This window comes from Tenrec ecaudatus, chromosome 2 (genome assembly GCF_050624435.1).
Source record: "Tenrec ecaudatus isolate mTenEca1 chromosome 2, mTenEca1.hap1, whole genome shotgun sequence".
NCBI lineage: Eukaryota > Metazoa > Chordata > Mammalia > Afrosoricida > Tenrecidae > Tenrec > Tenrec ecaudatus.
Genome location: NC_134531.1, coordinates 177,628,206 through 177,637,908, shown reverse-complemented (window position 1 = coordinate 177,637,908; position 9,703 = coordinate 177,628,206). Strand labels below are relative to the sequence as shown.

Genomic DNA, 9,703 nt, shown 5'->3' with positions numbered 1-9,703 from the left:
CCATCCCTCCTTCCCTCCTGTCCTCTCTGCTTCATTCACCCTGGCCTTCAAAGTCTGTTTATTTTGGTGTAAAATCCATTTTTTCTTAGTTCTCTCTCTTTTTTCATTTATAATAATGTTATTATATAGTATTTTTCTTTAAAAGATTGACTAAGTTTGCTGGGAATAATGGGTCTTCCAAACCCATCATGTTACGGGTACTTAACAGTTTCATCGTTATTTTTAAGGGATGCATATGTCATGACCTGTATGTACCATAGTTTATCAGCTTCTCCACAGACGGGCTTTTAGGTAGTTTTCAACTTTTTGCTAATATAGAAATTGCTACAATAACCATAAATATTCAGCTATCCTTTAGTGTTCTGCTCTTTATTTCTTTGGAGTGCACACTCCATAGACGGATGGCAGGGGCACCTGGCATTTCTCTTCACATTCGTTTAAGAAAGCACCTTGCTGTCCTTCATAATAGCCGTGTAATTCCGCAATTCCACCGGCCATGTCTGACTGCTCAGATCTCTCCATTTCCTCTCCAGCATTTTTTGTTTTGTTTTCACTTTTAATTTTGCTATAAGTGTCAATGTGAAATGCTCTCTCATCACCGTTTTTAATTTTTATTTTTCTAATAGCTAATGACCAGGAGCATTTCTTTATATGATTGTTAGCCACCTGGGTATGAATTGTTTTCTACCCATTTTATTTATTTAAGTATTTCCTTTTTAAAGTATTACAGCTATCCAATGCACCATTGCCAATATTTTCCCCCAATGTTTAGGTTCTCTTTTTACTCCTTTTATGAGGTCTTTTAATGTATGTACATATTCTATTTTTAGGATGTCTCTGTCCATTATATTTGGTAGTATATTTATGCCTTGTAAAAGGAGTCCTTGGGTAGTGGTTTATGTATTGGGCTGATAAGTGCAAACCCACATCTGCTTTACAGGAGAGAAAAAGGGGAGGGATTTCTACTGATAGAAAGGGTTACAGTCTCAGAAATTCCCAGGGTCAGTTCTGCTCTCACATAGGGTCACTGGTAGTGGGCACAGATCGATAGCAGTGACTTTGGAGTTTTTTTTAATGAGATCACATGCATTTCTTTGATGTTCATTCATCAATGACATATATATTGTAGGATTTATATTTGGGTTTTTAATCCATCTGGAGTTTGTTTTGGTGTCAGATATTGATCCTGTTTCTTCCTTTTGTAGATGGAGAACCAAATTTTTCAAGTAACATTTTCTATAAAGACCATCTCTTCTTAATTTATTATGTATTAGTCGTTCATCAAAAATCAATGGTCTGCAGGTGTTTGGTTGCATATCTGGTTTCTTGGTTCTTATCCATTCCTCTACATATCAATTGTAATAATCCGATGCTAATTGGACTACCATGGCTATATAATAGGTTTTCAAATCTGGGGGTCAGAGGTCTATTTTGTTGGGGTTGTTTTTAATAGCAATATTTTATTTTCCACACAAAATTCATGATTAATTTTTACATGTCTTTAAATAATTTTGCGGGGATTTGGATCCAAACTGCACTGAATTTATGATTTTTTGATAATATTGTCATTTTCACATTATTAAGTCTTCCTATCCATAAATATATTTCATTTAATGTGTGTTTCTCTTTGTTTCTCATAGAAGTGTTTTATAGTTTTCTTTCCACATGTCTTGTTCTCTGTTAAGATTTAGCCTAAGATAAATTGTATCTCTGGGGCAGCTTTTGCAAATAGTAGTGTTCTTTTAATCCCTGCTTCAGAATCCTATTTCTTAAATAAGTGCAATTGATTTTTGAACAAAACATTGATCATATTGCTTGCTAAATTGCCAAATTCTTGAATTTGATGATTTCCAGCAATGTTTATTGTGTCTTTGATATTTTCAACATATAAGATCAAATCATCTGCAAGTAGAGTTTTGTTAATTCTTTCCAATTTGGATATCTTTAATATCTTTGAGATGTCGTTGAGCTGGTTAAGATTTCCAGTACTGTATTAAATAAGAGTGGTGATAAAGGGAAATCCTGCCTCTTTAATGTTCACAGGGGGATGCTATTATTTCTATTTAATGAAATGTTGGCTGTGGATTTCACATAATTGGCTTTTGTTATGTTGAGGATTTTCCAAATGACATACTCATGATTATTTTGTGTTATTTATATGATTTCTTAATTATTCTTTATGATATTTCTTTCAGGGCTATACTTGAATTTGGTAGTAGATTATCCTTATCTGTATTCTGGAATAGCTAATGTAAAACTGGGTTATCTCTTCCCTCAATTATTCACAGAGTTCCCCAGAAGATCCATCTGGGGATGGTAATTTTTAAGTAACCAGATCTATTTTTCCTGTGTTATAATTCTGTTAAGGATTCTAAGTCAATCTGTGTAAAATTTGATAGGGAATGTGCTTCTGGAGGTTTTTCAAATTCTGATAGGTTTTTTAATTTGTTGGAACTTAGGTTTCCATATTATTGTGTAATTATCTTTCTTATACATGCATGAATGTCTCTGCATTTGATTTGTTGCTTTAGTCAACCTACTCTGACTCACTTTCTGTTATAGATTTGTTTTCCATTTGTCTCTTTAATTCTATAAGAGTTCAATTAACATAATTCAAGGATCTTACGTAGGGCAGATGTTTCTTATGGATATGTCTTCTTGTCCAATTTTGACTTTAGATCAATACATAACTGCTTTTACATCTCTTCTGATTACTTTTACTTTGACCTCTCTTTTGTCAGAAAATGGTATTACTGTGCCTAGTTTTTAGGGCTCCTATTAACTTTACACACCTTTTTCCATCCTTTAATTTTGGTCTGCTTTTACATTTATATGGAGCTCTCGTGATGCAGTGGTTACACATTTGACTGTGATCCACCTGGTCAGAAGTTCAAAACCACCAGTAGCTCCACTGGAGAAAGTCTGGGCTTTCTACTCCAATAAACAATTACAGTTCAAGAAAACACAGTAGGGTATCATGATCAGTCACTATTGACTTGCTACAAAAAATGAGTGTTGATATTTATATCTGGGGGGTGTTTCCGATAATCAGCATATTAACAGCTCATCTTTATCCATTTTACTTGTTTCTGTCTATTAACTGGTGACTTTAATCCAGGGACATTCAATGTTAATGATAGGTATAATTTTATTGCTGTCAGTTTGTTATATATTTCCTATATGCAGTTGTTAGTTTCTTTGTTCACTGTTAATGCTGATTTAATTTGTTTGTTGATTGTTGTCAATATTTTATTTGCTTTTGTTTTATCTCACTGCTTAGGAGCATGTTAAGGTTTTCCCCTTTTTATTTAGTTAAGATCAGTATGCTTTTTATTGTTTCCTTTTCATGCTTAAAGCAGTTTTTCCCTTTGGCAAAATACTCAATTTCCTCTTTAATAGACTATTTAATGTCTACTCTAATCCCTCTCTTGTTATTGTTATTCCCTATTTTGAATCTTGTGGTCTGTTCCACTCTACGCATAACTTATGTAGGATTATTTCTTAATAATTATGTTTTATATAATTTCTATCTAATGTAGTTGTTGATTCTTTACCCATTAGCTCCTTTTATTATTTCTTGTAAGCCTTGTCTTTATAAATTTCTTTGGTTTTAATTTTTCTGAAATGTTTTTATTTCTTCTTTGTGTTTACTTTGCTGGATATAGAAATCTTTTAGTTTGTTTCAATATTTTGTCTATATAAATAGTTCAATTGCCTACTTGCCTATATGTTTTTTTATCTTTTTAAAAATTATATTATAGGGAAGTGCGTAATCCGCAGGCGCCCGCGCCCGCGCTTTGCGTCCTGAGAGCCCGCTGCAGAACGCCAAGGTGCAGCCATGGCTTCCACCGGCGGGAGCGCGAGCGCTGCGGGATCTGCAAAGGAGGCGCCTGAGATCCCTGACAACGTGGGTGATTGGCTTCCGGGCGTCTACCGCTTCGCCACCGACAGGATGATTTCCGGAGGAACTTGATCCTCAACTTGGGACTTTTTGCAGCAGGCGTTTGGCTGACCAGGAACTTGAGCGACATTGATCTAATGGCACCCCAGCCAGGGGTGTAGCCACCTAGACACTTGGGACCCTTGTGCTGTACTTGAACCTTCCTCACACAGCCTCCATTTCTGTGCTGCCACAAGATTCGCCCCGAGGGAAACTGAGGTTTGATTCGGATATGCACCCACCCTCCCCTGCCTGGTGTCACTTCCTTTGACTCCACTCAGGTCAAGCAGGAGCTAAAGGGTTGCTCGCTGTTATGTAAAGTTGTGTGCATAACCTTGTCCAAGTTTCTGGAGGGCCGTCTGGACTCGCATCCTGGGGAAGAGCCTAGTAGTATTTTATAAATACTTGAAATAAAGAATGGATACACACACACACACAAATATTATAAATCATTGTATATATTGGGGGCTCGTTTAACTTATCGCAATCCATATATCCATCCATTGAGTCAACCATATTTGTACATATGTTGCCATCATCATTTTGAAAGCATTTTCTTTCTACTTGAGCCCTTGGTATCAGCTCCTCATTTTCCCCCCTCCCTCCTTCCCTTACCAATTGATTGGACAGCCCCCTGCCCCCAGAAGAATTTATTTCAGAGCCCAGCACTGAAGCTACATCTCAAGTTGAGGGATGTGTCTAATAGGAGCACACAGGAGCAAATGAAGGGGGAGGGGAAAAGAGTGAAGCACTTCCTGGTTCACCAAAGCCTGAGGACGGTATTTCTGCTCAGAGTAGCCAATGCCTACATGTTTTCTGTTTAAAAGTCTGAGCATATTCTTATGGGTTCATTTTGATAGGTAATAGTTTTTCTTTTCCTGAGTTTTTCTCAAGATTCTTTTTCTTTTATGTTAGGACGTTTCACTATGATATGCCACCTTGATTTTATTTTGCTGTCAATTCCCTTTGGAATTCTCTGGGCTTCTTTAATTATTGTTTTCTGTTCTATCATAATATTAAGGGACTTTTCTCCTAATATTTATTGGACTACTTTTAAGTGGTTATTTTTTCCTTTTTTCTGCTATAGAATGCTTGTCAAACCAAAGTTGTTCCTTTTGACAGTGCACAGTAAAACTATTATGTGTCTTCAGTTTTTTAACTTTGGTCTCTAGGGCTTAATATTAAATATCACTTTCCATGTTTTCATTTTTCAATTCTTCTGTTTTATTCATTGTGCTATCCAGTTCTAACAAATTGATATTTATCTTCTCAATTTTGTATTTGAATTGTTGAATTGTTTAGTTTTAGATTTATTTTGTCAGATTCCTCTTGTACTGCTTTCCTGAGTGTTTCTATCTTGCACTATGATGTTTTTCTCTCTTTCTGGAATTTCTGTTGAATTTTCCTTCATCTTTTCAAAGTGGCTAAAGATTGTTCTTCTAATTCCCTCAAAGACAGACTCAAAGTTTCTACTTCATCTGGGATATCTTCAGGATCAAATTCTGGGTGAAGTCAACTTGATTGTGCCATTTTTATCATTTTCTAATGTGCAGAGTTTGTTCTTTTGTTTCTGAGTAATAATGTTGCTATTATAATATGCTCTTGCCTTTCCAGGTAATAACAGGATAGGCAGTCCTTTCTGTGCACAGGCTATTGTTTTTGAAGAGTCAAGTGTGGGGAGGCTTTGTGGAGATGCCCAATCCTGAGCAGGGGTGAAATAGAGGATAAAATTAACACTTAATTCTACAGAGGTCTTGGTATAAAGGCTGGCTCATGCTTTTAAATTTTTTTCCCCATGAAGTGTAAGCGATTGATCAATACAGCTGTCAATAAGGGAAAGACAAAACTTTATCCAAAGTAGTCACTGCTAATTCTGAATATCAGAGCAGAGACCATGCACACGTTCTTTAAATTTATCCCTTAAAATTGTAAACTGAAAAACAGGCTATGTCTTTAATCCCTGCGGCCACAGTGAACTGAACTTCAGATACTCCCATGTTAATTTTCTCTGATGGAGGTTTATCTAATCTTACCCTTTCCTTGGGTTCGCTAACCCCATGTATGCTGGACAAGAGAGGCTACCAACCTTTGAGATGCCAGATAAAACTTCAAGATCCAGAATGGGGATTGAAATTGAACTTGAGATAATTTAAACGACTATATGTACTCGACTATAAGCCAACCTGTATATCAGCCAAGGCAGCCAATGTTATCACAAAAACTGAATGTAAAAATGTGCTGAAAACCTCAGTTTATACACACAAGTATATACAGTAATCTTATTTTAGAGGAATCAAGTATGTAAGCCACATATCTCACAATCCTGGGGGTAGCTGATGAATTTTCCCTTCCCAAGTTCATTCATGTTTGTACTCTTCCAGTTTGGGCTAGCCCCTACCAGCACTTGTGTTGGGAGATAAAAGCACTACACTCTCCCGTTAGATTAAGACTCACTACTGGGGCATGTTAAGGGAATTAAGAGTCAGCTTAAATTTTTCACCCTGTCTCTCTGCTAAGTCTTGGAGCACTGGCAGGAGGGTAACTTGGAGGGAGTTGTATCAGGATAGCCACGAATCCATGATGTTTAGAAGGCTCCTTGAGTGGCCTTCCTATCTCTGAATGATCAGAATGTATAGTGCACAGACAATGTTAGTGTGGGAGCGCACACCAAGATGGAACGGGGCTGAAATCAGAGAAGACAAGAAGGGTGTTTGAATGTGCTTTGTTAGCTCTGCAAAGGACTCACCTGAGTGGACGCTAACAAATCATGGATAGATTTGAGAAGAAAAAGAACCCCAGAATATGTAATTGCACACATGCAGAAACTGTACATGGATGAAGAGATAGTTATATGGGAAAGAGGAAAAGGAAATACTACATGATATATTAAAAGCAAGTGTGTGTTAGAATAATATCCTCTCACTTATTCAATCACTGTGCTGAGTAAATAATCTGAGAAGCTGAGTTACATAAAGAAGAATGCAGTATCAAATTTGTAGGAAGACTTATTACCAAATACCCATATGCAGATGATTTAACCTTGCTTATTGAAAGTGCAGAGCACATGAATCACTTGCTGATAAAGATCGAAGATGGCAACTTTCCCTATGGACTACCATTCTATATAAAGGAAATTCAAATCCAGACAACTGGACAGATAGGTAACACCATGAAAAAGGGTCAAAAGATTGAAGCTGTCAGTGACTACATCTTGGTTGCAACCATATCAATGCTCATGCAAGCAATAATCAGAAGATCAAAGGATGGATTGCATTGGAAAAATCTGATGCGTACGACTTCTTTAAAGGGTTGAAAGCAAGGATATTGCTTGTAGGACTGTGTTGGGCCAGAGTGACTAGGGCACCAAATTCAATGACATTCATATATGTAAGAGGGAGCTTTATATCAAGAAGTTATTATTTACAGAGAAAACATCACAGTTTGATTCAAATCTATAAGGTAGATACTAGTTCATAAGTCCCTCTTCATACTCACAGAGTCATAAGCATTGACATAGAATACAGAAAACCCACAGGCCAATGAGTAAAAAGTCTTGTGGATCCAATGGCAGTGAATCCATCTCCAGGGCTCTGGCAGCAATCAGGAAGAGCCAAAAGGAATGTGCAGGCAGAGAGAGGGGTGGGGTGTGTGTTCCCAGGGCACTCTTTATTGGAAGATCATGCTCACTAGGAGGCACCATTGTGACTTGATTGACATTATCGATCCTCTTATATGCATGAGAAAGTTGGACAGTGAACACAGAAGACCAGAGAAAAGTTGATGCCTTTCTAATAGGATGCTGGTGAAAACTATTGAAAGTACCATAGACTGCCTAAAGAACAAACAAATCTCTTTTGGGAGAAATACAGCTCCTTACAAGCAAGAATGGTGAGGCTTCATCTCTTGTACATTGAGTAAGAACCTTGGATTCTTGTACTAAGATACTTACTCTAGTAGGAAGCAAGAGTAAGACCCTAAACAAAATGGATTGGCAAAGTGTCTCCAACAATAGGCTCAAATGTAAAAACCATTGTGAGGCTGGCCCAGGGCCAGGCGGTGTTCCACTTCTGTTGTGTATCAGGCCTCTGAGTTAGAACCCACTCCAGGATGCCTAGCAAGCAAACACCACCCAAAGCTGGGGTCTCTTCCCCTGTGCATGAGTAGAACTCAGATTCTTTAGTCTGCCCAATACTTGTTGACGTGTCTATTTTTAGAGGGTGCTAACAGAGCTTACGGCTATGTGAATATATTTAGGCTTTTTTTTTTTGCGGGTTTTCCTTTTCCTATTCTCTTGTGAAACACTTTCTTTTCACGTGTGTGTCATAATTTTCATCTGCATATCCATTTTAGCAATGAAGGTAACCAGCAGAGGCGTCATGCCAGCGTGAGGGGACCATGGAAACCCAAACCCACCACCTAGGAGGTCCTGTATCATTCCTTTTGAATTACTTAAAAAGAGAGAAATGGATCCTTAATCTCCATGAGATTGGTTAAAAGTACATTTGGTTTTCTTAATGGGCTTCAAAAACATAAGTTTAATCAGGATTGAATTAGTATTTCTATTATCTAGTCCCACAAGCCCAGTTTTGTACAACTTACAAAAAAATAACTAACCAAATCGATTTCTGTTTTACTTTGGTGAGAAACAATTTCCAAATAAGCCTCCTCATTTTTATCTAAAAAGAGAAGTTTCCAGAACATTTTTGTAAGTTTTCTGTGTCAGTGAGAATAATAAACAACTTTATAAAATATAAAGTGTTTATGTGACATAAAAATTATTATTGAACAGATGTTAAATTTGCTTGAGGATTGAGTTTAGAAAAGATTTATTTAAATTATTGTGCTTTTAGGTGCCATTGAGTTGGTTTTGACTAACAGCTACTGTGTACCAAACAACAAAAACTGCCAAGATCTGTGCCATCCTACTACTTTTTCTTAGGTTTGAGCTCATTGTTGCAGCCCTGTGCCATTCCATCTTGTTTAGAGCCTCCCTCTTGTTTGCTACTCCTCCCCTTTACCAACGACGATGTCCTTCTCCAGAGACTGACATCATGTCCAAAGTATATGAGATGAAGTCTCACCATCCTTGCCTCTCAGGAGCACTCTGGCTGCACTTCTTCCAAGGCAGAATTGTTTGTTCTTTTGGCAGTCCATGGTACTATCAATATTCCTCGCCCGCACAATATTGAACTGCATCAATTCTTCTTCAGTCTTCCTTATTCATGGTCCAACTTTCATATTTATATGAGCAGATAAAAAATACCACACTTTAATCCTCAAAGTAAATCCTTGCTCTGCAACACTGTGCCAAAGCTTTGGCACCAGGTTCACCCAGTGTAATGCATTCTTTGATCTCTTGACTGCTGCTCCCATAAACATTGACTGTGATCCAAGCAGGATAGCCTCCTTGAGAACTTTGCTCTTTCCTCTGTTTATTATGATGTGACCTATTGGTCCAGTTGTGAGGGTTTGTAATGAATCAAATGTGAATTATTTTAAAATGATTATTTTAATCCATTCAAAATGATACAAGTGTGTTTTATGATATAAAGCTGATATAAAGAATATATTTGAAATACTGGCATATTTTCATATACTATTGATTACAAGTGTTATATTTGCTCTGTGACGATGTTTCACCACCTACTCAGAGACTAAGTGATTCTAGAGGTAGAGTGCTTACTGCACTGACTGCTCTTAGAAAGATAAGAGTCACACCCTTCAGTTACTTTGTGGAAGAATGATCTGCCAGCCCATTTCTTC

General features: G+C 37.2%; 1 pseudogene; it reads left to right on the top strand.

The window, feature by feature from the left end:
* Positions 1-3,838: 3,838 nt before the first annotated feature.
* On the top strand, positions 3,839-4,127 carry LOC142441110 (mitochondrial import receptor subunit TOM6 homolog pseudogene; annotated as a pseudogene).
* The last annotated feature ends 5,576 nt before the right edge of the window (positions 4,128-9,703 follow it).